The 22,525-nt window shown below is 38.0% G+C and overlaps 19 non-coding genes across 19 annotated transcripts; all 19 read right to left on the bottom strand.

The window, feature by feature from the left end:
- Positions 1 to 402: 402 nt before the first annotated feature.
- trnaq-cug (transfer RNA glutamine (anticodon CUG)) lies at positions 403 to 474 on the bottom strand. The gene has a single exon. It is a non-coding gene; the product is annotated as a tRNA-Gln (tRNA).
- Positions 475 to 2,172: 1,698 nt separating this feature from the next.
- Positions 2,173 to 2,245, bottom strand: trnar-ucg (transfer RNA arginine (anticodon UCG)). Its single transcript has one exon. It is a non-coding gene; the product is annotated as a tRNA-Arg (tRNA).
- Positions 2,246 to 2,958: 713 nt separating this feature from the next.
- Positions 2,959 to 3,031, bottom strand: trnar-ccu (transfer RNA arginine (anticodon CCU)). The gene has a single exon. It is a non-coding gene; the product is annotated as a tRNA-Arg (tRNA).
- A 334-nt stretch (positions 3,032 to 3,365) lies between these two features.
- Positions 3,366 to 3,437, bottom strand: trnaq-cug (transfer RNA glutamine (anticodon CUG)). Its single transcript has one exon. It is a non-coding gene; the product is annotated as a tRNA-Gln (tRNA).
- Positions 3,438 to 5,142: 1,705 nt separating this feature from the next.
- Positions 5,143 to 5,215, bottom strand: trnar-ucg (transfer RNA arginine (anticodon UCG)). Its single transcript has one exon. It is a non-coding gene; the product is annotated as a tRNA-Arg (tRNA).
- Positions 5,216 to 5,927: 712 nt separating this feature from the next.
- trnar-ccu (transfer RNA arginine (anticodon CCU)) lies at positions 5,928 to 6,000 on the bottom strand. Its single transcript has one exon. It is a non-coding gene; the product is annotated as a tRNA-Arg (tRNA).
- Positions 6,001 to 6,337: 337 nt separating this feature from the next.
- trnaq-cug (transfer RNA glutamine (anticodon CUG)) lies at positions 6,338 to 6,409 on the bottom strand. Its single transcript has one exon. It is a non-coding gene; the product is annotated as a tRNA-Gln (tRNA).
- A 1,706-nt stretch (positions 6,410 to 8,115) lies between these two features.
- trnar-ucg (transfer RNA arginine (anticodon UCG)) lies at positions 8,116 to 8,188 on the bottom strand. The gene has a single exon. It is a non-coding gene; the product is annotated as a tRNA-Arg (tRNA).
- A 1,107-nt stretch (positions 8,189 to 9,295) lies between these two features.
- On the bottom strand, positions 9,296 to 9,367 carry trnaq-cug (transfer RNA glutamine (anticodon CUG)). The gene has a single exon. It is a non-coding gene; the product is annotated as a tRNA-Gln (tRNA).
- Positions 9,368 to 11,078: 1,711 nt separating this feature from the next.
- Positions 11,079 to 11,151, bottom strand: trnar-ucg (transfer RNA arginine (anticodon UCG)). The gene has a single exon. It is a non-coding gene; the product is annotated as a tRNA-Arg (tRNA).
- A 711-nt stretch (positions 11,152 to 11,862) lies between these two features.
- Positions 11,863 to 11,935, bottom strand: trnar-ccu (transfer RNA arginine (anticodon CCU)). The gene has a single exon. It is a non-coding gene; the product is annotated as a tRNA-Arg (tRNA).
- A 338-nt stretch (positions 11,936 to 12,273) lies between these two features.
- Positions 12,274 to 12,352, bottom strand: trnaq-cug (transfer RNA glutamine (anticodon CUG)). The gene has a single exon. It is a non-coding gene; the product is annotated as a tRNA-Gln (tRNA).
- Positions 12,353 to 14,850: 2,498 nt separating this feature from the next.
- On the bottom strand, positions 14,851 to 14,923 carry trnar-ccu (transfer RNA arginine (anticodon CCU)). The gene has a single exon. It is a non-coding gene; the product is annotated as a tRNA-Arg (tRNA).
- Positions 14,924 to 15,261: 338 nt separating this feature from the next.
- trnaq-cug (transfer RNA glutamine (anticodon CUG)) lies at positions 15,262 to 15,333 on the bottom strand. Its single transcript has one exon. It is a non-coding gene; the product is annotated as a tRNA-Gln (tRNA).
- A 1,706-nt stretch (positions 15,334 to 17,039) lies between these two features.
- trnar-ucg (transfer RNA arginine (anticodon UCG)) lies at positions 17,040 to 17,112 on the bottom strand. The gene has a single exon. It is a non-coding gene; the product is annotated as a tRNA-Arg (tRNA).
- Positions 17,113 to 18,219: 1,107 nt separating this feature from the next.
- On the bottom strand, positions 18,220 to 18,291 carry trnaq-cug (transfer RNA glutamine (anticodon CUG)). Its single transcript has one exon. It is a non-coding gene; the product is annotated as a tRNA-Gln (tRNA).
- A 1,712-nt stretch (positions 18,292 to 20,003) lies between these two features.
- trnar-ucg (transfer RNA arginine (anticodon UCG)) lies at positions 20,004 to 20,076 on the bottom strand. Its single transcript has one exon. It is a non-coding gene; the product is annotated as a tRNA-Arg (tRNA).
- Positions 20,077 to 20,787: 711 nt separating this feature from the next.
- Positions 20,788 to 20,860, bottom strand: trnar-ccu (transfer RNA arginine (anticodon CCU)). Its single transcript has one exon. It is a non-coding gene; the product is annotated as a tRNA-Arg (tRNA).
- Positions 20,861 to 21,198: 338 nt separating this feature from the next.
- Positions 21,199 to 21,270, bottom strand: trnaq-cug (transfer RNA glutamine (anticodon CUG)). Its single transcript has one exon. It is a non-coding gene; the product is annotated as a tRNA-Gln (tRNA).
- Positions 21,271 to 22,525: the final 1,255 nt, after the last annotated feature.

Here is a 22,525-nt window from a genome sequence, read left to right as displayed (position 1 = left end):
CACGTTACACCCCAGATGGGACTCGAACCCACAATCCCTGGCTTAGGAGGCCAGGCCACTGGGGCTCCTAAAGAAAATGCCGTTCTTGCTCATATTTGTGTGCCAGACTATCGCTAAATACAGAATGGAAGGTAACCCCAAAAAAAAATTATTAACGCTTTACCTTTTTACCTGTACTGTACTCTGCAAGCTTTTTATGGTCACCTCGGATTTTTCAGTACAGGTTGCAAAAGCAGACAAAAGCAAATAAAAGTATTTCTGAGGGTTTTATACTTTAGATTTTATGGCTAAAAGGTGCCATCCCACAACTTTACAGTGAATTTCTCAGCATTTATTATGATAGAAACGTCAGTTCGACGAAACACGTTTTAATAACTTAAGAATAATAATGCACTGAAACGAAGGTCCCACCGAGATTTGAACTCGGATCGCAGGATTCAGAGTCCAGAGTGCTAACCATTACACCATGGAACCCATATTTACGCCTTGGCCACGTAACTGTAATAAATACATCATTTTTTTTTTTTTTTTTTTTGTAAGCGTTTCTACTGCGATTGTTTTAATTAGCACTAATCTTGGACTACCTTACCCAGGGTAACATTACACAGTCCAAGATTGGTTTTAATCGGGCTGTGAAAGCAGCCGAATATGTTTACAATGACTTGGATCCGGGAATCCAGAGCTTTAAAAACTGTAATAAGTCCAGACTAGTTTGGAAAAGCTTGTCTTCGTTCAGACTGTATCACAATCCCCCATCCTTCACTGCTATGACATAATAGTGTTGCATTGAATTACTACTTTTTATAAAGCATGTTATTGTGAAGCATGTTTACTGACGTGCACCTTTTGTTTTTGTGTAGATCTCCTCACCATTACCTACTGTCGAAGCAGTGGCCCTGGAGGCCAGAATGTTAATAAAGGTATGGAAATGGAAGTCTTTGTTAAAATATTCACAAGCATGTTTAATGTACAGGGTGATCAGGAGCACTGTTGTGGGGTAGCATTCTCCACAGAGTTAACTAGACAGGCAACAACATCACAGGTTACAGAGAGTCAGCTACTGTTGTGTTATAGTACATTTTTCGCATTTTGTTCTAGTAAACACACAAGCTGAAGTCCGGTTCCACATACAAACAGCTGATTGGATTCCTGAAGATGTGCGACAAAAGATTATTTCTCAGGTAACATCAATACTAAGATTACATATTCACTGGAGCTGACTGCTAATAACATTGAAGAAATGTGAAAGTTAACTAACAGCTGGTGTGTAAAGGGTAAATATTTTAACTTCTAACTGAAATGAAAGCTTAACAAAAAACACCTCTATGAATCTGTGCTATACGATGAAAACATGAATAAAATCAGACATTGGTCTAATTAGTTTGTTATAAGGCTATGATTTTGATGCAGTACTTTTTAGTTCGTTTTACTGGCAAGGTGCGGCAAAAAAACAAGAATTCACGGAAAGTTGTCCAAATGTAGGTTTAGCTACATCAACATACACAAGAGCTTTTAAATAGTACACCAGAACCAATAATATAAAGACTTGCTTTTGACTGCTGGCAAGTTTAAATGTTACTTTAGAGTACAAAACTTTACCGTCCAGACTTCAGACTCCGACATCATTTCTGGTCAGAGTCGAGGGTCTCAGTGCGACAAATGTTTGAAATTCTCCCTTTCGGGTTCCCTGTTGGTTGAGAGGACGGATGTACCAACGATGTCGCTTTTAAAACCTCTTGATAAGAGGTACAAACTCAGCACATTTACTTTAAATGTAAATGTATCCAATTTTGCGAATGCAATCTGTATTTAAAGTGTGAACAACAGCTGTGACCACTTTGCGCAGTCAAAAGTGCTGCGACACGACGCGTCCCGTACAGCAAATAGTGAAGCTGCACAGCTTGTAGTTGATTCACCTGCGATAGAAGGAATCTACGTAAGGAATTGATCATTTGACATATACTGGACTATACATTAGGTACATTTCTAACGAGATCACACTGATGTAGAACATATTTCTATATTTAAGTTAAATTATTTTCCTTACCACACCAAAGGAAAAGAGCCTATATCACTTTTTAAAACGCAGAAACATGTACACTGACTTACATTGTATTATTTGATCTGAAATACAAGTTACACAATTAATAAATAAAATCTAAAATAAACAAACGACCACGAAGGGACTCGAACCCTCAATCTTCTGATTCGAAGTCAGACGTCTTATCCATTAGGCCACGCGGTCTTTCACCGAAAGAGAGCGTTTACGTAAATACTTTCATCTATAATTAGCGTAGTTTGTACTACAGTATCAACGAAATTTTTTTTCATAACAAAGCAAACAAGTACAGAACTACCACAGTCCCAAAGAGGTACGGTATTAAAAAAAGCAGCCAGTAGCCCCGCCCATACCCTAAAGCTATGTGCTTACCCAATTGGCGCTGCCTCTTGTCTGTTATTTTCCTATTGGGGAGTGATGCCCCGCCCCTCGTACTCAGGGCACAAAAGGAATTGACTGACGCTTCTGTGAAGTAATGGTTTTATAAACAATACATACCGGTATGTGATTGTTAATATAAAATATATATAAAAGCGGCTGAAATACAAACTGACAAAAAAAATCTAGCAGAGGATGGTTTCGATCCATCGACCTCTGGGTTATGGGCCCAGCACGCTTCCGCTGCGCCACTCTGCTTTTGCTCAGTTGTCAAATGTTTAATAAGATACTGTTAAATTAATTAATATAATGGACTTACTATTTAATCATAGCGGTTAACGTTACTCTAGGGTGGTAAGGTTAAATTGCCTTTACCAGACACCGTGTTTAAATGGTTACTGACGCTAACCATGTTGAAATATATGTTTATTTATTTTGATGAATAATAGCTGAAAAGAGGGGAAACGTCTGGAAAGTTTATTATAAAACAGTCGTGAGAAAAAAAAAAACATACACGTTACAACCCCAGATGGGACTCGAACCCACAATCCCTGGCTTAGGAGGCCAGTGCCTTATCCATTAGGCCACTGGGGCTCCTAAAGAAAATGCCGTTCTTGCTCATATTTGTGTGCCAGGCTATCGCTAAATACAGAATGGAAGGGAACCCAAAAAAAAAAATATTAACGCTTTACCTTTTTACCTGTACTGTACTCTGCAAGCTTTTTATGGTCACCTCGGATTTTTCAGTACAGGTTGCAAAAGCAGACAAAAGCAAATAAAAGTATTTCTGAGGGTTTTATACTTTAGATTTTATGGCTAAAAGGTGCCATTCCACAACTTTGCAGTGAATTTCTCAGCATTTATTATGAAAACGTCAGTTCGACTAAACACTTTTTAATAACTTAAGAATAATAATGCACTGAAACGAAGGTCCCACCGAGATTTGAACTCGGATCGCTGGATTCAGAGTCCAGAGTGCTAACCATTACACCATGGAACCCACATTTACGCCTTGGCCACGTAACTGTAATAAATACATCATTTTTTTTTTTTTTTTTTTTTTTTTTTGTAAGCGTTTCTACTGCGATTGTTTTAATTAGCACTAATCTTGGACTACCTTACCCAGGGTAACATTACGCAGTCCAAGATTGGTTTTAATCGGGCTGTGAAAGCAGCCGAATATGTTTACAATGACTTGGATCCGGGAATCCAGAGCTTTAAAAACTGTAATAAGTCCAGACTAGTTTGGAAAAGCTTGTCTTCGTTCAGACTGTATCACAATCCCCCATCCTTCACTGCTATGACATAATAGTGTTGCATTGAATTACTACTTTTTATAAAGCATGTTATTGTGAAGCATGTTTACTGACGTGCACCTTTTGTTTTTGTGTAGATCGCCTCACCATTACCTACTGTCGAAGCAGTGGCCCTGGAGGCCAGAATGTTAATAAAGGTATGGAAATGGAAGTCTTTGTTAAAATATTCACAAGGATGTTTAATGTACAGGGTGATCAGGAGCACTGTTGTGGGGAAGCATTCTCCACAGAGTTAACTAGACAGGCAACAACATCACAGGTTACAGAGAGTCAGCTACTATTGTGTTATAGTACATTTTTCGCATTTTGTTCTAGTAAACACACAAGCTGATGTCCGGTTCCACATACAAACAGCTGATTGGATTCCTGAAGATGCGCGACAAAAGATTATTTCTCAGGTAACATCAATACTAAGATTACATATTCACTGGAGCTGACTGCTAATAACATTGAAGAAATGTGAAAGTTAACTAACAGCTGGTGTGTAAAGGGTAAATATTTTAACTTCTAACTGAAATGAAAGCTTAACAAAAAACACCTCTATGAATCTGTGCTATACGATGAAAACATGAATAAAATCAGACATTGGTCTAATTAGTTTGTTATAAGGCTATGATTTTGATGCAGTACTTTTTAGTTCGTTTTACTGGCAAGGTGCGGCAAAAAAACAAGAATTCACGGAAAGTTGTCCAAATGTAGGTTTAGCTACATCAACATACACAAGAGCTTTTAAATAGTACACCAGAACCAATAATATAAAGACTTGCTTTTGACTGCTGGCAAGTTTAAATGTTACTTTAGAGTACAAAACTTTACCGTCCAGACTTCAGACTCCGACATCATTTCTGGTCAGAGTCGAGGGTCTCAGTGCGACAAATGTTTGAAATTCTCCCTTTCGGGTTCCCTGTTGGTTGAGAGGACGGATGTACCAACGATGTCGCTTTTAAAACCTCTTGATAAGAGGTACAAACTCAGCACATTTACTTTAAATGTAAATGTATCCAATTTTGCGAATGCAATCTGTATTTAAAGTGTGAACAACAGCTGTGACCACTTTGCGCAGTCAAAAGTGCTGCGACACGACGCGTCCTGTACAGCAAATAGTGAAGCTTCACAGCTTGTAGTTGATTCACCTGCGATAGAAGGAATCTACGTAAGGAATTGATCATTTGACATATACTGGACTATACATTAGGTACATTTCTAACGAGATCACACTGATGTAGAACATATTTCTATATTTAAGTTAAATTATTTTCCTTACCACACCAAAGGAAAAGAGCCTATATCACTTTTTAAAACGCAGAAACATGTACACTGACTTACATTGTATTATTTGATCTGAAATACAAGTTACACAATTAATAAATAAAATCTAAAATAAACAAACGACCACGAAGGGACTCGAACCCTCAATCTTCTGATTCGAAGTCAGACGCCTTATCCATTAGGCCACGCGGTCTTTCACCGAAAGAGAGCGTTTACGTAAATACTTTCATCTATAATTAGCGTAGTTTGTACTACAGTATCAACGAAATATTTTTTCATAACAAAGCAAACAAGTACAGAACTACCACAGTCCCAAAGAGGTACGGTATTAAAAAAGCAGCCAGTAGCCCCGCCCATACCCTAAAGCTATGTGCTTACCCAATTGGCGCTGCCTCTTGTCTGTTATTTTCCTATTGCTGAGTGATGCCCCGCCCCTCGTACTCAGGGCACAAATGGAATTGACTGACGCTTCTGTGAAGTAATGGTTTTATAAACAATACATACCGGTATGTGATTGTTAATATGAAATATATATATAAAAGCGGCTGAAATACAAACTGACAAAAAAAAACTAGCATAGGATGGTTTCGATCCATCGACCTCTGGGTTATGGGCCCAGCATGCTTCCGCTGCGCCACCCTGCTTTTGCTCAGTTGTCAAATGTTTAATAAGATACTGTTAAATTAATTAATATAATGGACTACTATTTAATCATAGCGGTTAACGTTACTTTAGGGTGGTAAGGTTAAATTGCCTTTACCAGACACCGTGTTTAAATGGTTACTGACGCTAACCATGTTGAAATATATGTTTATTTATTTTGATGAATAATAGCTGAAAAGAGGGGAAACGTCTGGAAAGTTTATTATAAAACAGTCGTGAGAAAAAAAAAAACATACACGTTACACCCCAGATGGGACTCGAACCCACAATCCCTGGCTTAGGAGGCCAGTGCCTTATCCATTAGGCCACTGGGGCTCCTAAAGAAAATGCCGTTCTTGCTCATATTTGTGTGCCAGGCTATCGCTAAATACAGAATGGAAGGGAACCCAAAAAAAAAAATATTAACGCTTTACCTTTTTACCTGTACTGTACTCTGCAAGCTTTTTATGGTCACCTCGGATTTTTCAGTACAGGTTGCAAAAGCAGACAAAAGCAAATAAAAGTATTTCTGAGGGTTTTATACTTTAGATTTTATGGCTAAAAGGTGCCATTCCACAACTTTGCAGTGAATTTCTCAGCATTTATTATGATAGAAACGTCAGTTCGACTAAACACTTTTTAATAACTTAAGAATAATAATGCACTGAAACGAAGGTCCCACCGAGATTTGAACTCGGATCGCTGGATTCAGAGTCCAGAGTGCTAACCATTACACCATGGAACCCACATTTACGCCTTGGCCACGTAACTGTAATAAATACATCATTTTTTTTTTTTTTTTTTTTTTTTTTTGTAAGCGTTTCTACTGCGATTGTTTTAATTAGCACTAATCTTGGACTACCTTACCCAGGGTAACATTACGCAGTCCAAGATTGGTTTTAATCGGGCTGTGAAAGCAGCCGAATATGTTTACAATGACTTGGATCCGGGAATCCAGAGCTTTAAAAACTGTAATAAGTCCAGACTAGTTTGGAAAAGCTTGTCTTCGTTCAGACTGTATCACAATCCCCCATCCTTCACTGCTATGACATAATAGTGTTGCATTGAATTACTACTTTTTATAAAGCATGTTATTGTGAAGCATGTTTACTGACGTGCACCTTTTGTTTTTGTGTAGATCGCCTCACCATTACCTACTGTCGAAGCAGTGGCCCTGGAGGCCAGAATGTTAATAAAGGTATGGAAATGGAAGTCTTTGTTAAAATATTCACAAGGATGTTTAATGTACAGGGTGATCAGGAGCACTGTTGTGGGGAAGCATTCTCCACAGAGTTAACTAGACAGGCAACAACATCACAGGTTACAGAGAGTCAGCTACTATTGTGTTATAGTACATTTTTCGCATTTTGTTCTAGTAAACACACAAGCTGATGTCCGGTTCCACATACAAACAGCTGATTGGATTCCTGAAGATGCGCGACAAAAGATTATTTCTCAGGTAACATCAATACTAAGATTACATATTCACTGGAGCTGACTGCTAATAACATTGAAGAAATGTGAAAGTTAACTAACAGCTGGTGTGTAAAGGGTAAATATTTTAACTTCTAACTGAAATGAAAGCTTAACAAAAAACACCTCTATGAATCTGTGCTATACGATGAAAACATGAATAAAATCAGACATTGGTCTAATTAGTTTGTTATAAGGCTATGATTTTGATGCAGTACTTTTTAGTTCGTTTTACTGGCAAGGTGCGGCAAAAAAACAAGAATTCACGGAAAGTTGTCCAAATGTAGGTTTAGCTACATCAACATACACAAGAGCTTTTAAATAGTACACCAGAACCAATAATATAAAGACTTGCTTTTGACTGCTGGCAAGTTTAAATGTTACTTTAGAGTACAAAACTTTACCGTCCAGACTTCAGACTCCGACATCATTTCTGGTCAGAGTCGAGGGTCTCAGTGCGACAAATGTTTGAAATTCTCCCTTTCGGGTTCCCTGTTGGTTGAGAGGACGGATGTACCAACGATGTCGCTTTTAAAACCTCTTGATAAGAGGTACAAACTCAGCACATTTACTTTAAATGTAAATGTATCCAATTTTGCGAATGCAATCTGTATTTAAAGTGTGAACAACAGCTGTGACCACTTTGCGCAGTCAAAAGTGCTGCGACACGACGCGTCCTGTACAGCAAATAGTGAAGCTTCACAGCTTGTAGTTGATTCACCTGCGATAGAAGGAATCTACGTAAGGAATTGATCATTTGACATATACTGGACTATACATTAGGTACATTTCTAACGAGATCACACTGATGTAGAACATATTTCTATATTTAAGTTAAATTATTTTCCTTACCACACCAAAGGAAAAGAGCCTATATCACTTTTTAAAACGCAGAAACATGTACACTGACTTACATTGTATTATTTGATCTGAAATACAAGTTACACAATTAATAAATAAAATCTAAAATAAAAAAAACGACCAGGAAGGGACTCGAACCCTCAATCTTCTGATTCGAAGTCAGACGCCTTATCCATTAGGCCACGCGGTCTTTCACAGAACGAAAGCGTTTACGTAAATACTTTCATCTATAATTAGCGTAGTTTGTACTACAGTATCAACGAAATATTTTTTCATAACAAAGCAAACAAGTACAGAACTACCACAGTCCCAAAGAGGTACGGTATTAAAAAAGCAGCCAGTAGCCCCGCCCATACCCTAAAGCTATGTGCTTACCCAATTGGCGCTGCCTCTTGTCTGTTATTTTCCTATTGCTGAGTGATGCCCCGCCCCTCGTACTCAGGGCACAAATGGAATTGACTGACGCTTCTGTGAAGTAATGGTTTTATAAACAATACATACCGGTATGTGATTGTTAATATGAAATATATATATAAAAGCGGCTGAAATACAAACTGACAAAAAAAAAACTAGCATAGGATGGTTTCGATCCATCGACCTCTGGGTTATGGGCCCAGCACGCTTCCGCTGCGCCACCCTGCTTTTGCTCAGTTGTCAAATGTTTAATAAGATACTGTTAAATTAATTAATATAATGGACTACTATTTAATCATAGCGGTTAACGTTACTTTAGGGTGGTAAGGTTAAATTGCCTTTACCAGACACCGTGTTTAAATGGTTACTGACGCTAACCATGTTGAAATATATGTTTATTTATTTTGATGAATAATAGCTGAAGAGAGGGGAAACGTCTGGAAAGTTTTTTTATAAAACAGTCGTGAGAAAAAAAAACATACACGTTACACCCCAGATGGGACTCGAACCCACAATCCCTGGCTTAGGAGGCCAGGCCACTGGGGCTCCTAAAGAAAATGCCGTTCTTGCTCATATTTGTGTGCCAGACTATCGCTAAATACAGAATGGAAGGTAACCCCAAAAAAAAATTATTAACGCTTTACCTTTTTACCTGTACTGTACTCTGCAAGCTTTTTATGGTCACCTCGGATTTTTCAGTACAGGTTGCAAAAGCAGACAAAAGCAAATAAAAGTATTTCTGAGGGTTTTATACTTTAGATTTTATGGCTAAAAGGTGCCATCCCACAACTTTGCAGTGAATTTCTCAGCATTTATTATGATAGAAACGTCAGTTCGACGAAACACGTTTTAATAACTTAAGAATAATAATGCACTGAAACGAAGGTCCCACCGAGATTTGAACTCGGATCGCTGGATTCAGAGTCCAGAGTGCTAACCATTACACCATGGAACCCATATTTACGCCTTGGCCACGTAACTGTAATAAATACATCATTTTTTTTTTTTTTTTTTTTTTTTTTGTAAGCGTTTCTACTGCGATTGTTTTAATTAGCACTAATCTTGGACTACCTTACCCAGGGTAACATTACGCAGTCCAAGATTGGTTTTAATCGGGCTGTGAAAGCAGCCGAATATGTTTACAATGACTTGGATCCGGGAATCCAGAGCTTTAAAAACTGTAATAAGTCCAGACTAGTTTGGAAAAGCTTGTCTTCGTTCAGACTGTATCACAATCCCCCATCCTTCACTGCTATGACATAATAGTGTTGCATTGAATTACTACTTTTTATAAAGCATGTTATTGTGAAGCATGTTTACTGACGTGCACCTTTTGTTTTTGTGTAGATCTCCTCACCATTACCTACTGTCGAAGCAGTGGCCCTGGAGCCAGAATGTTAATAAAGGTATGGAAATGGAAGTCTTTGTTAAAATATTCACAAGCATGTTTAATGTACAGGGTGATCAGGAGCACTGTTGTGGGGAAGCATTCTCCACAGAGTTAACTAGACAGGCAACAACATCACAGGTTACAGAGAGTCAGCTACTGTTGTGTTATAGTACATTTTTCGCATTTTGTTCTAGTAAACACACAAGCTGAAGTCCGGTTCCACATACAAACAGCTGATTGGATTCCTGAAGATGTGCGACAAAAGATTATTTCTCAGGTAACATCAATACTAAGATTACATATTCACTGGAGCTGACTGCTAATAACATTGAAGAAATGTGAAAGTTAACTAACAGCTGGTGTGTAAAGGGTAAATATTTTAACTTCTAACTGAAATGAAAGCTTAACAAAAAACACCTCTATGAATCTGTGCTATACGATGAAAACATGAATAAAATCAGACATTGGTCTAATTAGTTTGTTATAAGGCTATGATTTTGATGCAGTACTTTTTAGTTCGTTTTACTGGCAAGGTGCGGCAAAAAAACAAGAATTCACGGAAAGTTGTCCAAATGTAGGTTTAGCTACATCAACATACACAAGAGCTTTTAAATAGTACACCAGAACCAATAATATAAAGACTTGCTTTTGACTGCTGGCAAGTTTAAATGTTACTTTAGAGTACAAAACTTTACCGTCCAGACTTCAGACTCCAGACTCCGACATCATTTCTGGTCAGAGTCGAGGGTCTCAGTGCGACAAATGTTTGAAATTCTCCCTTTCGGGTTCCCTGTTGGTTGAGAGGACGGATGTACCAACGATGTCGCTTTTAAAACCTCTTGATAAGAGGTACAAACTCAGCACATTTACTTTAAATGTAAATGTATCCAATTTTGCGAATGCAATCTGTATTTAAAGTGTGAACAACAGCTGTGACCACTTTGCGCAGTCAAAAGTGCTGCGACACGACGCGTCCCGTACAGCAAATAGTGAAGCTGCACAGCTTGTAGTTGATTCACCTGCGATAGAAGGAATCTACGTAAGGAATTGATCATTTGACATATACTGGACTATACATTAGGTACATTTCTAACGAGATCACACTGATGTAGAACATATTTCTATATTTAAGTTAAATTATTTTCCTTACCACACCAAAGGAAAAGAGCCTATATCACTTTTTAAAACGCAGAAACATGTACACTGACTTACATTGTATTATTTGATCTGAAATACAAGTTACACAATTAATAAATAAAATCTAAAATAAAAAAAACGACCAGGAAGGGACTCGAACCCTCAATCTTCTGATTCGAAGTCAGACGCCTTATCCATTAGGCCACGCGGTCTTTCACAGAACGAAAGCGTTTACGTAAATACTTTCATCTATAATTAGCGTAGTTTGTACTACAGTATCAACGAAATATTTTTTCATAACAAAGCAAACAAGTACAGAACTACCACAGTCCCAAAGAGGTACGGAATTAAAAAAGCAGCCAGTAGCCCCGCCCATACCCTAAAGCTATGTGCTTACCCAATTGGCGCTGCCTCTTGTCTGTTATTTTCCTATTGCTGAGTGATGCCCCGCCCCTCGTACTCAGGGCACAAATGGAATTGACTGACGCTTCTGTGAAGTAATGGTTTTATAAACAATACATACCGGTATGTGATTGTTAATATGAAATATATATAAAAGCGGCTGAAATACAAACTGACAAAAAAAATCTAGCAGAGGATGGTTTCGATCCATCGACCTCTGGGTTATGGGCCCAGCACGCTTCCGCTGCGCCACTCTGCTTTTGCTCAGTTGTTAAATGTTTAATAAGATACTGTTAAATTAATTAATATAATGGACTACTATTTAATCATAGCGGTTAACGTTACTTTAGGGTGGTAAGGTTAAATTGCCTTTACCAGACACCGTGTTTAAATGGTTACTGACGCTAACCATGTTGAAATATATGTTTATTTATTTTGATGAATAATATCTGAAGAGAGGGGAAACGTCTGGAAAGTTTATTATAAAACAGTCGTGAGAAAAAAAAAAAACATACACGTTACACCCCAGATGGGACTCGAACCCACAATCCCTGGCTTAGGAGGCCAGTGCCTTATCCATTAGGCCACTGGGGCTCCTAAAGAAAATGCCGTTCTTGCTCATATTTGTGTGCCTGACTATCGCTAAATACAGAATGGAAGGTAACCCAAAAAAAAAAATTATTAACGCTTTACCTTTTTACCTGTACTGTACTCTGCAAGCTTTTTATGGTCACCTCGGATTTTTCAGTACAGGTTGCAAAAGCAGACAAAAGCAAATAAAAGTATTTCTGAGGGTTTTATACTTTAGATTTTATGGCTAAAAGGTGCCATCCCACAACTTTGCAGTGAATTTCTCAGCATTTATTATGATAGAAACGTCAGTTCGACGAAACACTTTTTAATAACTTAAGAATAATAATGCACTGAAACGAAGGTCCCACCGAGATTTGAACTCGGATCGCTGGATTCAGAGTCCAGAGTGCAGAGTGCTAACCATTACACCATGGAACCCATATTTACGCCTTGGCCACGTAACTGTAATAAATACATCATTTTATTATTATTCTCTTTTGTGTGTGTGTGTGTGTGTGTGTGTGTAAGCGTTTCTACTGCGATTGTTTTAATTAGCAATAATCTTGGACTACCTTTCACAGGGTAACATTACACAGTCCAAGATTGGTTTTAATCGGGCTGTGAAAGCAGCCGAATATGTTTACAATGACTTGGATCCGGGAATCCAGAGCTTTAAAAACTGTAATAAGTCCAGACTAGTTTGGAAAAGCTTGTCTTCTTTCAGACTGTATCACAATCCCCCATCCTTCACTGCTATGACATAATAGTGTTGCATTGAATTACTACTTTTTATAAAGCATGTTATTGTGAAGCATGTTTACTGACGTGCACCTTTTGTTTTTGTGTAGATCGCCTCACCATTACCTACTGTCGAAGCAGTGGCCCTGGAGGCCAGAATGTTAATAAAGGTATGGAAATGGAAGTCTTTGTTAAAATATTCACAAGCATGTTTAATGTACAGGGTGATCAGGAGCACTGTTGTGGGGAAGCATTCTCCACAGAGTTAACTAGACAGGCACAGGTTATAGAGAGTCAGCTACTGTTGTGTTATAGTACATTTTTCACATTTTGTTCTAGTAAACACACAAGCTGAAGTCCGGTTCCACATACAAACAGCTGATTGGATTCCTGAAGATGTGCGACAAAAGATTATTTCTCAGGTAACATCAATACTAAGATTACATATTCACTGGAGCTGACTGCTAATAACATTGAAGAAATGTGAAAGTTAACTAACAGCTGGTGTGTAAAGGGTAAATATTTTAACTTCTAACTGAAATGAAAGCTTAACAAAAAACACCTCTATGAATCTGTGCTATACGATGAAAACATGAATAAAATCAGACATTGGTCTAATTAGTTTGTTATAAGGCTATGATTTTGATGCAGTACTTTTTAGTTCGTTTTACTGGCAAGGTGCGGCAAAAAAACAAGAATTCACGGAAAGTTGTCCAAATGCAGGTTTAGCTACATCAACATACACAAGAGCTTTTAAATAGTACACCAGAACCAATAATATAAAGACTTGCTTTTGACTGCTGGCAAGTTTAAATGTTACTTTAGAGTACAAAACTTTACCGTCCAGACTTCAGACTCCGACATCATTTCTGGTCAGAGTCGAGGGTCTCAGTGCGACAAATGTTTGAAATTCTCCCTTTCGGGTTCCCTGTTGGTTGAGAGGACGGATGTACCAACGATGTCGCTTTTAAAACCTCTTGATAAGAGGTACAAACTCAGCACATTTACTTTAAATGTAAATGTATCCAATTTTGCGAATGCAATCTGTATTTAAAGTGTGAACAACAGCTGTGACCACTTTGCGCAGTCAAAAGTGCTGCGACACGACGCGTCCCGTACAGCAAATAGTGAAGCTGCACAGCTTGTAGTTGATTCACCTGCGATAGAAGGAATCTACGTAAGGAATTGATCATTTGACATATACTGGACTATACATTAGGTACATTTCTAACGAGATCACACTGATGTAGAACATATTTCTATATTTAAGTTAAATTATTTTCCTTACCACACCAAAGGAAAAGAGCCTATATCACTTTTTAAAACGCAGAAACATGTACACTGACTTACATTGTATTATTTGATCTGAAATACAAGTTACACAATTAATAAATAAAATCTAAAATAAAAAAAACGACCAGGAAGAGACTCGAACCCTCAATCTTCTGATTCGAAGTCAGACGCCTTATCCATTAGGCCACGCGGTCTTTCACAGAACGAAAGCGTTTACGTAAATACTTTCATCTATAATTAGCGTAGTTTGTACTACAGTATCAACGAAATATTTTTTCATAACAAAGCAAACAAGTACAGAACTACCACAGTCCCAAAGAGGTACGGAATTAAAAAAGCAGCCAGTAGCCCCGCCCATACCCTAAAGCTATGTGCTTACCCAATTGGCGCTGCCTCTTGTCTGTTATTTTCCTATTGCTGAGTGATGCCCCGCCCCTCGTACTCAGGGCACAAATGGAATTGACTGACGCTTCTGTGAAGTAATGGTTTTATAAACAATACATACCGGTATGTGATTGTTAATATGAAATATATATAAAAGCGGCTGAAATACAAACTGACAAAAAAAATCTAGCAGAGGATGGTTTCGATCCATCGACCTCTGGGTTATGGGCCCAGCACGCTTCCGCTGCGCCACTCTGCTTTTGCTCATTTGTCAAATGTTTAATAAGATACTGTTAAATTAATTAATATAATGGACTACTATTTAATCATAGCGGTTAACGTTACTTTAGGGTGGTAAGGTTAAATTGCCTTTACCAGACACCGTGTTTAAATGGTTACTGACGCTAACCATGTTGAAATATATGTTTATTTATTTTGATGAATAATATCTGAAGAGAGGGGAAACGTCTGGAAAGTTTATTATAAAACAGTCGTGAGAAAAAAAAAAAACATACACGTTACACCCCAGATGGGACTCGAACCCACAATCCCTGGCTTAGGAGGCCAGTGCCTTATCCATTAGGCCACTGGGGCTCCTAAAGAAAATGCCGTTCTTGCTCATATTTGTGTGCCTGACTATCGCTAAATACAGAATGGAAGGTAACCCAAAAAAAAAAATTATTAACGCTTTACCTTTTTACCTGTACTGTACTCTGCAAGCTTTTTATGGTCACCTCGGATTTTTCAGTACAGGTTGCAAAAGCAGACAAAAGCAAATAAAAGTATTTCTGAGGGTTTTATACTTTAGATTTTATGGCTAAAAGGTGCCATTCCACAACTTTGCAGTGAATTTCTCAGCATTTATTATGATAGAAACGTCAGTTCGACTAAACACTTTTTAATAACTTAAGAATAATAATGCACTGAAACGAAGGTCCCACCGAGATTTGAACTCGGATCGCTGGATTCAGAGTCCAGAGTGCTAACCATTACACCATGGAACCCACATTTACGCCTTGGCCACGTAACTGTAATAAATACATCATTTTTTTTTTTTTTTTTTTTTTTTTTTGTAAGCGTTTCTACTGCGATTGTTTTAATTAGCACTAATCTTGGACTACCTTACCCAGGGTAACATTACGCAGTCCAAGATTGGTTTTAATCGGGCTGTGAAAGCAGCCGAATATGTTTACAATGACTTGGATCCGGGAATCCAGAGCTTTAAAAACTGTAATAAGTCCAGACTAGTTTGGAAAAGCTTGTCTTCGTTCAGACTGTATCACAATCCCCCATCCTTCACTGCTATGACATAATAGTGTTGCATTGAATTACTACTTTTTATAAAGCATGTTATTGTGAAGCATGTTTACTGACGTGCACCTTTTGTTTTTGTGTAGATCGCCTCACCATTACCTACTGTCGAAGCAGTGGCCCTGGAGGCCAGAATGTTAATAAAGGTATGGAAATGGAAGTCTTTGTTAAAATATTCACAAGGATGTTTAATGTACAGGGTGATCAGGAGCACTGTTGTGGGGAAGCATTCTCCACAGAGTTAACTAGACAGGCAACAACATCACAGGTTACAGAGAGTCAGCTACTATTGTGTTATAGTACATTTTTCGCATTTTGTTCTAGTAAACACACAAGCTGATGTCCGGTTCCACATACAAACAGCTGATTGGATTCCTGAAGATGCGCGACAAAAGATTATTTCTCAGGTAACATCAATACTAAGATTACATATTCACTGGAGCTGACTGCTAATAACATTGAAGAAATGTGAAAGTTAACTAACAGCTGGTGTGTAAAGGGTAAATATTTTAACTTCTAACTGAAATGAAAGCTTAACAAAAAACACCTCTATGAATCTGTGCTATACGATGAAAACATGAATAAAATCAGACATTGGTCTAATTAGTTTGTTATAAGGCTATGATTTTGATGCAGTACTTTTTAGTTCGTTTTACTGGCAAGGTGCGGCAAAAAAACAAGAATTCACGGAAAGTTGTCCAAATGTAGGTTTAGCTACATCAACATACACAAGAGCTTTTAAATAGTACACCAGAACCAATAATATAAAGACTTGCTTTTGACTGCTGGCAAGTTTAAATGTTACTTTAGAGTACAAAACTTTACCGTCCAGACTTCAGACTCCGACATCATTTCTGGTCAGAGTCGAGGGTCTCAGTGCGACAAATGTTTGAAATTCTCCCTTTCGGGTTCCCTGTTGGTTGAGAGGACGGATGTACCAACGATGTCGCTTTTAAAACCTCTTGATAAGAGGTACAAACTCAGCACATTTACTTTAAATGTAAATGTATCCAATTTTGCGAATGCAATCTGTATTTAAAGTGTGAACAACAGCTGTGACCACTTTGCGCAGTCAAAAGTGCTGCGACACGACGCGTCCTGTACAGCAAATAGTGAAGCTTCACAGCTTGTAGTTGATTCACCTGCGATAGAAGGAATCTACGTAAGGAATTGATCATTTGACATATACTGGACTATACATTAGGTACATTTCTAACGAGATCACACTGATGTAGAACATATTTCTATATTTAAGTTAAATTATTTTCCTTACCACACCAAAGGAAAAGAGCCTATATCACTTTTTAAAACGCAGAAACATGTACACTGACTTACATTGTATTATTTGATCTGAAATACAAGTTACACAATTAATAAATAAAATCTAAAATAAAAAAAACGACCAGGAAGGGACTCGAACCCTCAATCTTCTGATTCGAAGTCAGACGCCTTATCCATTAGGCCACGCGGTCTTTCACAGAACGAAAGCGTTTACGTAAATACTTTCATCTATAATTAGCGTAGTTTGTACTACAGTATCAACGAAATATTTTTTCATAACAAAGCAAACAAGTACAGAACTACCACAGTCCCAAAGAGGTACGGTATTAAAAAAGCAGCCAGTAGCCCCGCCCATACCCTAAAGCTATGTGCTTACCCAATTGGCGCTGCCTCTTGTCTGTTATTTTCCTATTGCTGAGTGATGCCCCGCCCCTCGTACTCAGGGCACAAATGGAATTGACTGACGCTTCTGTGAAGTAATGGTTTTATAAACAATACATACCGGTATGTGATTGTTAATATGAAATATATATATAAAAGCGGCTGAAATACAAACTGACAAAAAAAAAACTAGCATAGGATGGTTTCGATCCATCGACCTCTGGGTTATGGGCCCAGCACGCTTCCGCTGCGCCACCCTGCTTTTGCTCAGTTGTCAAATGTTTAATAAGATACTGTTAAATTAATTAATATAATGGACTACTATTTAATCATAGCGGTTAACGTTACTTTAGGGTGGTAAGGTTAAATTGCCTTTACCAGACACCGTGTTTAAATGGTTACTGACGCTAACCATGTTGAAATATATGTTTATTTATTTTGATGAATAATAGCTGAAGAGAGGGGAAACGTCTGGAAAGTTTTTTTATAAAACAGTCGTGAGAAAAAAAAACATACACGTTACACCCCAGATGGGACTCGAACCCACAATCCCTGGCTTAGGAGGCCAGGCCACTGGGGCTCCTAAAGAAAATGCCGTTCTTGCTCATATTTGTGTGCCAGACTATCGCTAAATACAGAATGGAAGGTAACCCCAAAAAAAAATTATTAACGCTTTACCTTTTTACCTGTACTGTACTCTGCAAGCTTTTTATGGTCACCTCGGATTTTTCAGTACAGGTTGCAAAAGCAGACAAAAGCAAATAAAAGTATTTCTGAGGGTTTTATACTTTAGATTTTATGGCTAAAAGGTGCCATCCCACAACTTTGCAGTGAATTTCTCAGCATTTATTATGATAGAAACGTCAGTTCGACGAAACACGTTTTAATAACTTAAGAATAATAATGCACTGAAACGAAGGTCCCACCGAGATTTGAACTCGGATCGCTGGATTCAGAGTCCAGAGTGCTAACCATTACACCATGGAACCCATATTTACGCCTTGGCCACGTAACTGTAATAAATACATCATTTTTTTTTTTTTTTTTTTTTTTTTTTGTAAGCGTTTCTACTGCGATTGTTTTAATTAGCACTAATCTTGGACTACCTTACCCAGGGTAACATTACGCAGTCCAAGATTGGTTTTAATCGGGCTGTGAAAGCAGCCGAATATGTTTACAATGACTTGGATCCGGGAATCCAGAGCTTTAAAAACTGTAATAAGTCCAGACTAGTTTGGAAAAGCTTGTCTTCGTTCAGACTGTATCACAATCCCCCATCCTTCACTGCTATGACATAATAGTGTTGCATTGAATTACTACTTTTTATAAAGCATGTTATTGTGAAGCATGTTTACTGACGTGCACCTTTTGTTTTTGTGTAGATCTCCTCACCATTACCTACTGTCGAAGCAGTGGCCCTGGAGCCAGAATGTTAATAAAGGTATGGAAATGGAAGTCTTTGTTAAAATATTCACAAGCATGTTTAATGTACAGGGTGATCAGGAGCACTGTTGTGGGGAAGCATTCTCCACAGAGTTAACTAGACAGGCAACAACATCACAGGTTACAGAGAGTCAGCTACTGTTGTGTTATAGTACATTTTTCGCATTTTGTTCTAGTAAACACACAAGCTGAAGTCCGGTTCCACATACAAACAGCTGATTGGATTCCTGAAGATGTGCGACAAAAGATTATTTCTCAGGTAACATCAATACTAAGATTACATATTCACTGGAGCTGACTGCTAATAACATTGAAGAAATGTGAAAGTTAACTAACAGCTGGTGTGTAAAGGGTAAATATTTTAACTTCTAACTGAAATGAAAGCTTAACAAAAAACACCTCTATGAATCTGTGCTATACGATGAAAACATGAATAAAATCAGACATTGGTCTAATTAGTTTGTTATAAGGCTATGATTTTGATGCAGTACTTTTTAGTTCGTTTTACTGGCAAGGTGCGGCAAAAAAACAAGAATTCACGGAAAGTTGTCCAAATGTAGGTTTAGCTACATCAACATACACAAGAGCTTTTAAATAGTACACCAGAACCAATAATATAAAGACTTGCTTTTGACTGCTGGCAAGTTTAAATGTTACTTTAGAGTACAAAACTTTACCGTCCAGACTTCAGACTCCAGACTCCGACATCATTTCTGGTCAGAGTCGAGGGTCTCAGTGCGACAAATGTTTGAAATTCTCCCTTTCGGGTTCCCTGTTGGTTGAGAGGACGGATGTACCAACGATGTCGCTTTTAAAACCTCTTGATAAGAGGTACAAACTCAGCACATTTACTTTAAATGTAAATGTATCCAATTTTGCGAATGCAATCTGTATTTAAAGTGTGAACAACAGCTGTGACCACTTTGCGCAGTCAAAAGTGCTGCGACACGACGCGTCCCGTACAGCAAATAGTGAAGCTGCACAGCTTGTAGTTGATTCACCTGCGATAGAAGGAATCTACGTAAGGAATTGATCATTTGACATATACTGGACTATACATTAGGTACATTTCTAACGAGATCACACTGATGTAGAACATATTTCTATATTTAAGTTAAATTATTTTCCTTACCACACCAAAGGAAAAGAGCCTATATCACTTTTTAAAACGCAGAAACATGTACACTGACTTACATTGTATTATTTGATCTGAAATACAAGTTACACAATTAATAAATAAAATCTAAAATAAAAAAAACGACCAGGAAGGGACTCGAACCCTCAATCTTCTGATTCGAAGTCAGACGCCTTATCCATTAGGCCACGCGGTCTTTCACAGAACGAAAGCGTTTACGTAAATACTTTCATCTATAATTAGCGTAGTTTGTACTACAGTATCAACGAAATATTTTTTCATAACAAAGCAAACAAGTACAGAACTACCACAGTCCCAAAGAGGTACGGAATTAAAAAAGCAGCCAGTAGCCCCGCCCATACCCTAAAGCTATGTGCTTACCCAATTGGCGCTGCCTCTTGTCTGTTATTTTCCTATTGCTGAGTGATGCCCCGCCCCTCGTACTCAGGGCACAAATGGAATTGACTGACGCTTCTGTGAAGTAATGGTTTTATAAACAATACATACCGGTATGTGATTGTTAATATGAAATATATATAAAAGCGGCTGAAATACAAACTGACAAAAAAAATCTAGCAGAGGATGGTTTCGATCCATCGACCTCTGGGTTATGGGCCCAGCACGCTTCCGCTGCGCCACTCTGCTTTTGCTCATTTGTCAAATGTTTAATAAGATACTGTTAAATTAATTAATATAATGGACTACTATTTAATCATAGCGGTTAACGTTACTTTAGGGTGGTAAGGTTAAATTGCCTTTACCAGACACCGTGTTTAAATGGTTACTGACGCTAACCATGTTGAAATATATGTTTATTTATTTTGATGAATAATATCTGAAGAGAGGGGAAACGTCTGGAAAGTTTATTATAAAACAGTCGTGAGAAAAAAAAAAAACATACACGTTACACCCCAGATGGGACTCGAACCCACAATCCCTGGCTTAGGAGGCCAGTGCCATATCCATTAGGCCACTGGGGCTCCTAAAGAAAATGCCGTTCTTGCTCATATTTGTGTGCCTGACTATCGCTAAATACAGAATGGAAGGTAACCCAAAAAAAAAAATTATTAACGCTTTACCTTTTTACCTGTACTGTACTCTGCAAGCTTTTTATGGTCACCTCGGATTTTTCAGTACAGGTTGCAAAAGCAGACAAAAGCAAATAAAAGTATTTCTGAGGGTTTTATACTTTAGATTTTATGGCTAAAAGGTGCCATCCCACAACTTTGCAGTGAATTTCTCAGCATTTATTATGATAGAAACGTCAGTTCGACGAAACACTTTTTAATAACTTAAGAATAATAATGCACTGAAACGAAGGTCCCACCGAGATTTGAACTCGGATCGCTGGATTCAGAGTCCAGAGTGCTAACCATTACACCATGGAACCCATATTTACGCCTTGGCCACGTAACTGTAATAAATACATCATTTTATTATTATTCTCTTTTGTGTGTGTGTGTGTGTGTGTGTGTGTAAGCGTTTCTACTGCGATTGTTTTAATTAGCAATAATCTTGGACTACCTTTCACAGGGTAACATTACACAGTCCAAGATTGGTTTTAATCGGGCTGTGAAAGCAGCCGAATATGTTTACAATGACTTGGATCCGGGAATCCAGAGCTTTAAAAACTGTAATAAGTCCAGACTAGTTTGGAAAAGCTTGTCTTCTTTCAGACTGTATCACAATCCCCCATCCTTCACTGCTATGACATAATAGTGTTGCATTGAATTACTACTTTTTATAAAGCATGTTATTGTGAAGCATGTTTACTGACGTGCACCTTTTGTTTTTGTGTAGATCGCCTCACCATTACCTACTGTCGAAGCAGTGGCCCTGGAGGCCAGAATGTTAATAAAGGTATGGAAATGGAAGTCTTTGTTAAAATATTCACAAGCATGTTTAATGTACAGGGTGATCAGGAGCACTGTTGTGGGGAAGCATTCTCCACAGAGTTAACTAGACAGGCACAGGTTATAGAGAGTCAGCTACTGTTGTGTTATAGTACATTTTTCACATTTTGTTCTAGTAAACACACAAGCTGAAGTCCGGTTCCACATACAAACAGCTGATTGGATTCCTGAAGATGTGCGACAAAAGATTATTTCTCAGGTAACATCAATACTAAGATTACATATTCACTGGAGCTGACTGCTAATAACATTGAAGAAATGTGAAAGTTAACTAACAGCTGGTGTGTAAAGGGTAAATATTTTAACTTCTAACTGAAATGAAAGCTTAACAAAAAACACCTCTATGAATCTGTGCTATACGATGAAAACATGAATAAAATCAGACATTGGTCTAATTAGTTTGTTATAAGGCTATGATTTTGATGCAGTACTTTTTAGTTCGTTTTACTGGCAAGGTGCGGCAAAAAAACAAGAATTCACGGAAAGTTGTCCAAATGTAGGTTTAGCTACATCAACATACACAAGAGCTTTTAAATAGTACACCAGAACCAATAATATAAAGACTTGCTTTTGACTGCTGGCAAGTTTAAATGTTACTTTAGAGTACAAAACTTTACCGTCCAGACTTCAGACTCCGACATCATTTCTGGTCAGAGTCGAGGGTCTCAGTGCGACAAATGTTTGAAATTCTCCCTTTCGGGTTCCCTGTTGGTTGAGAGGACGGATGTACCA

The sequence above is a fragment of the Acipenser ruthenus genome, chromosome 17 (genome assembly GCF_902713425.1).
Source record: "Acipenser ruthenus chromosome 17, fAciRut3.2 maternal haplotype, whole genome shotgun sequence".
NCBI lineage: Eukaryota > Metazoa > Chordata > Actinopteri > Acipenseriformes > Acipenseridae > Acipenser > Acipenser ruthenus.
This window is presented reverse-complemented; position numbering and strand designations above follow the sequence as displayed.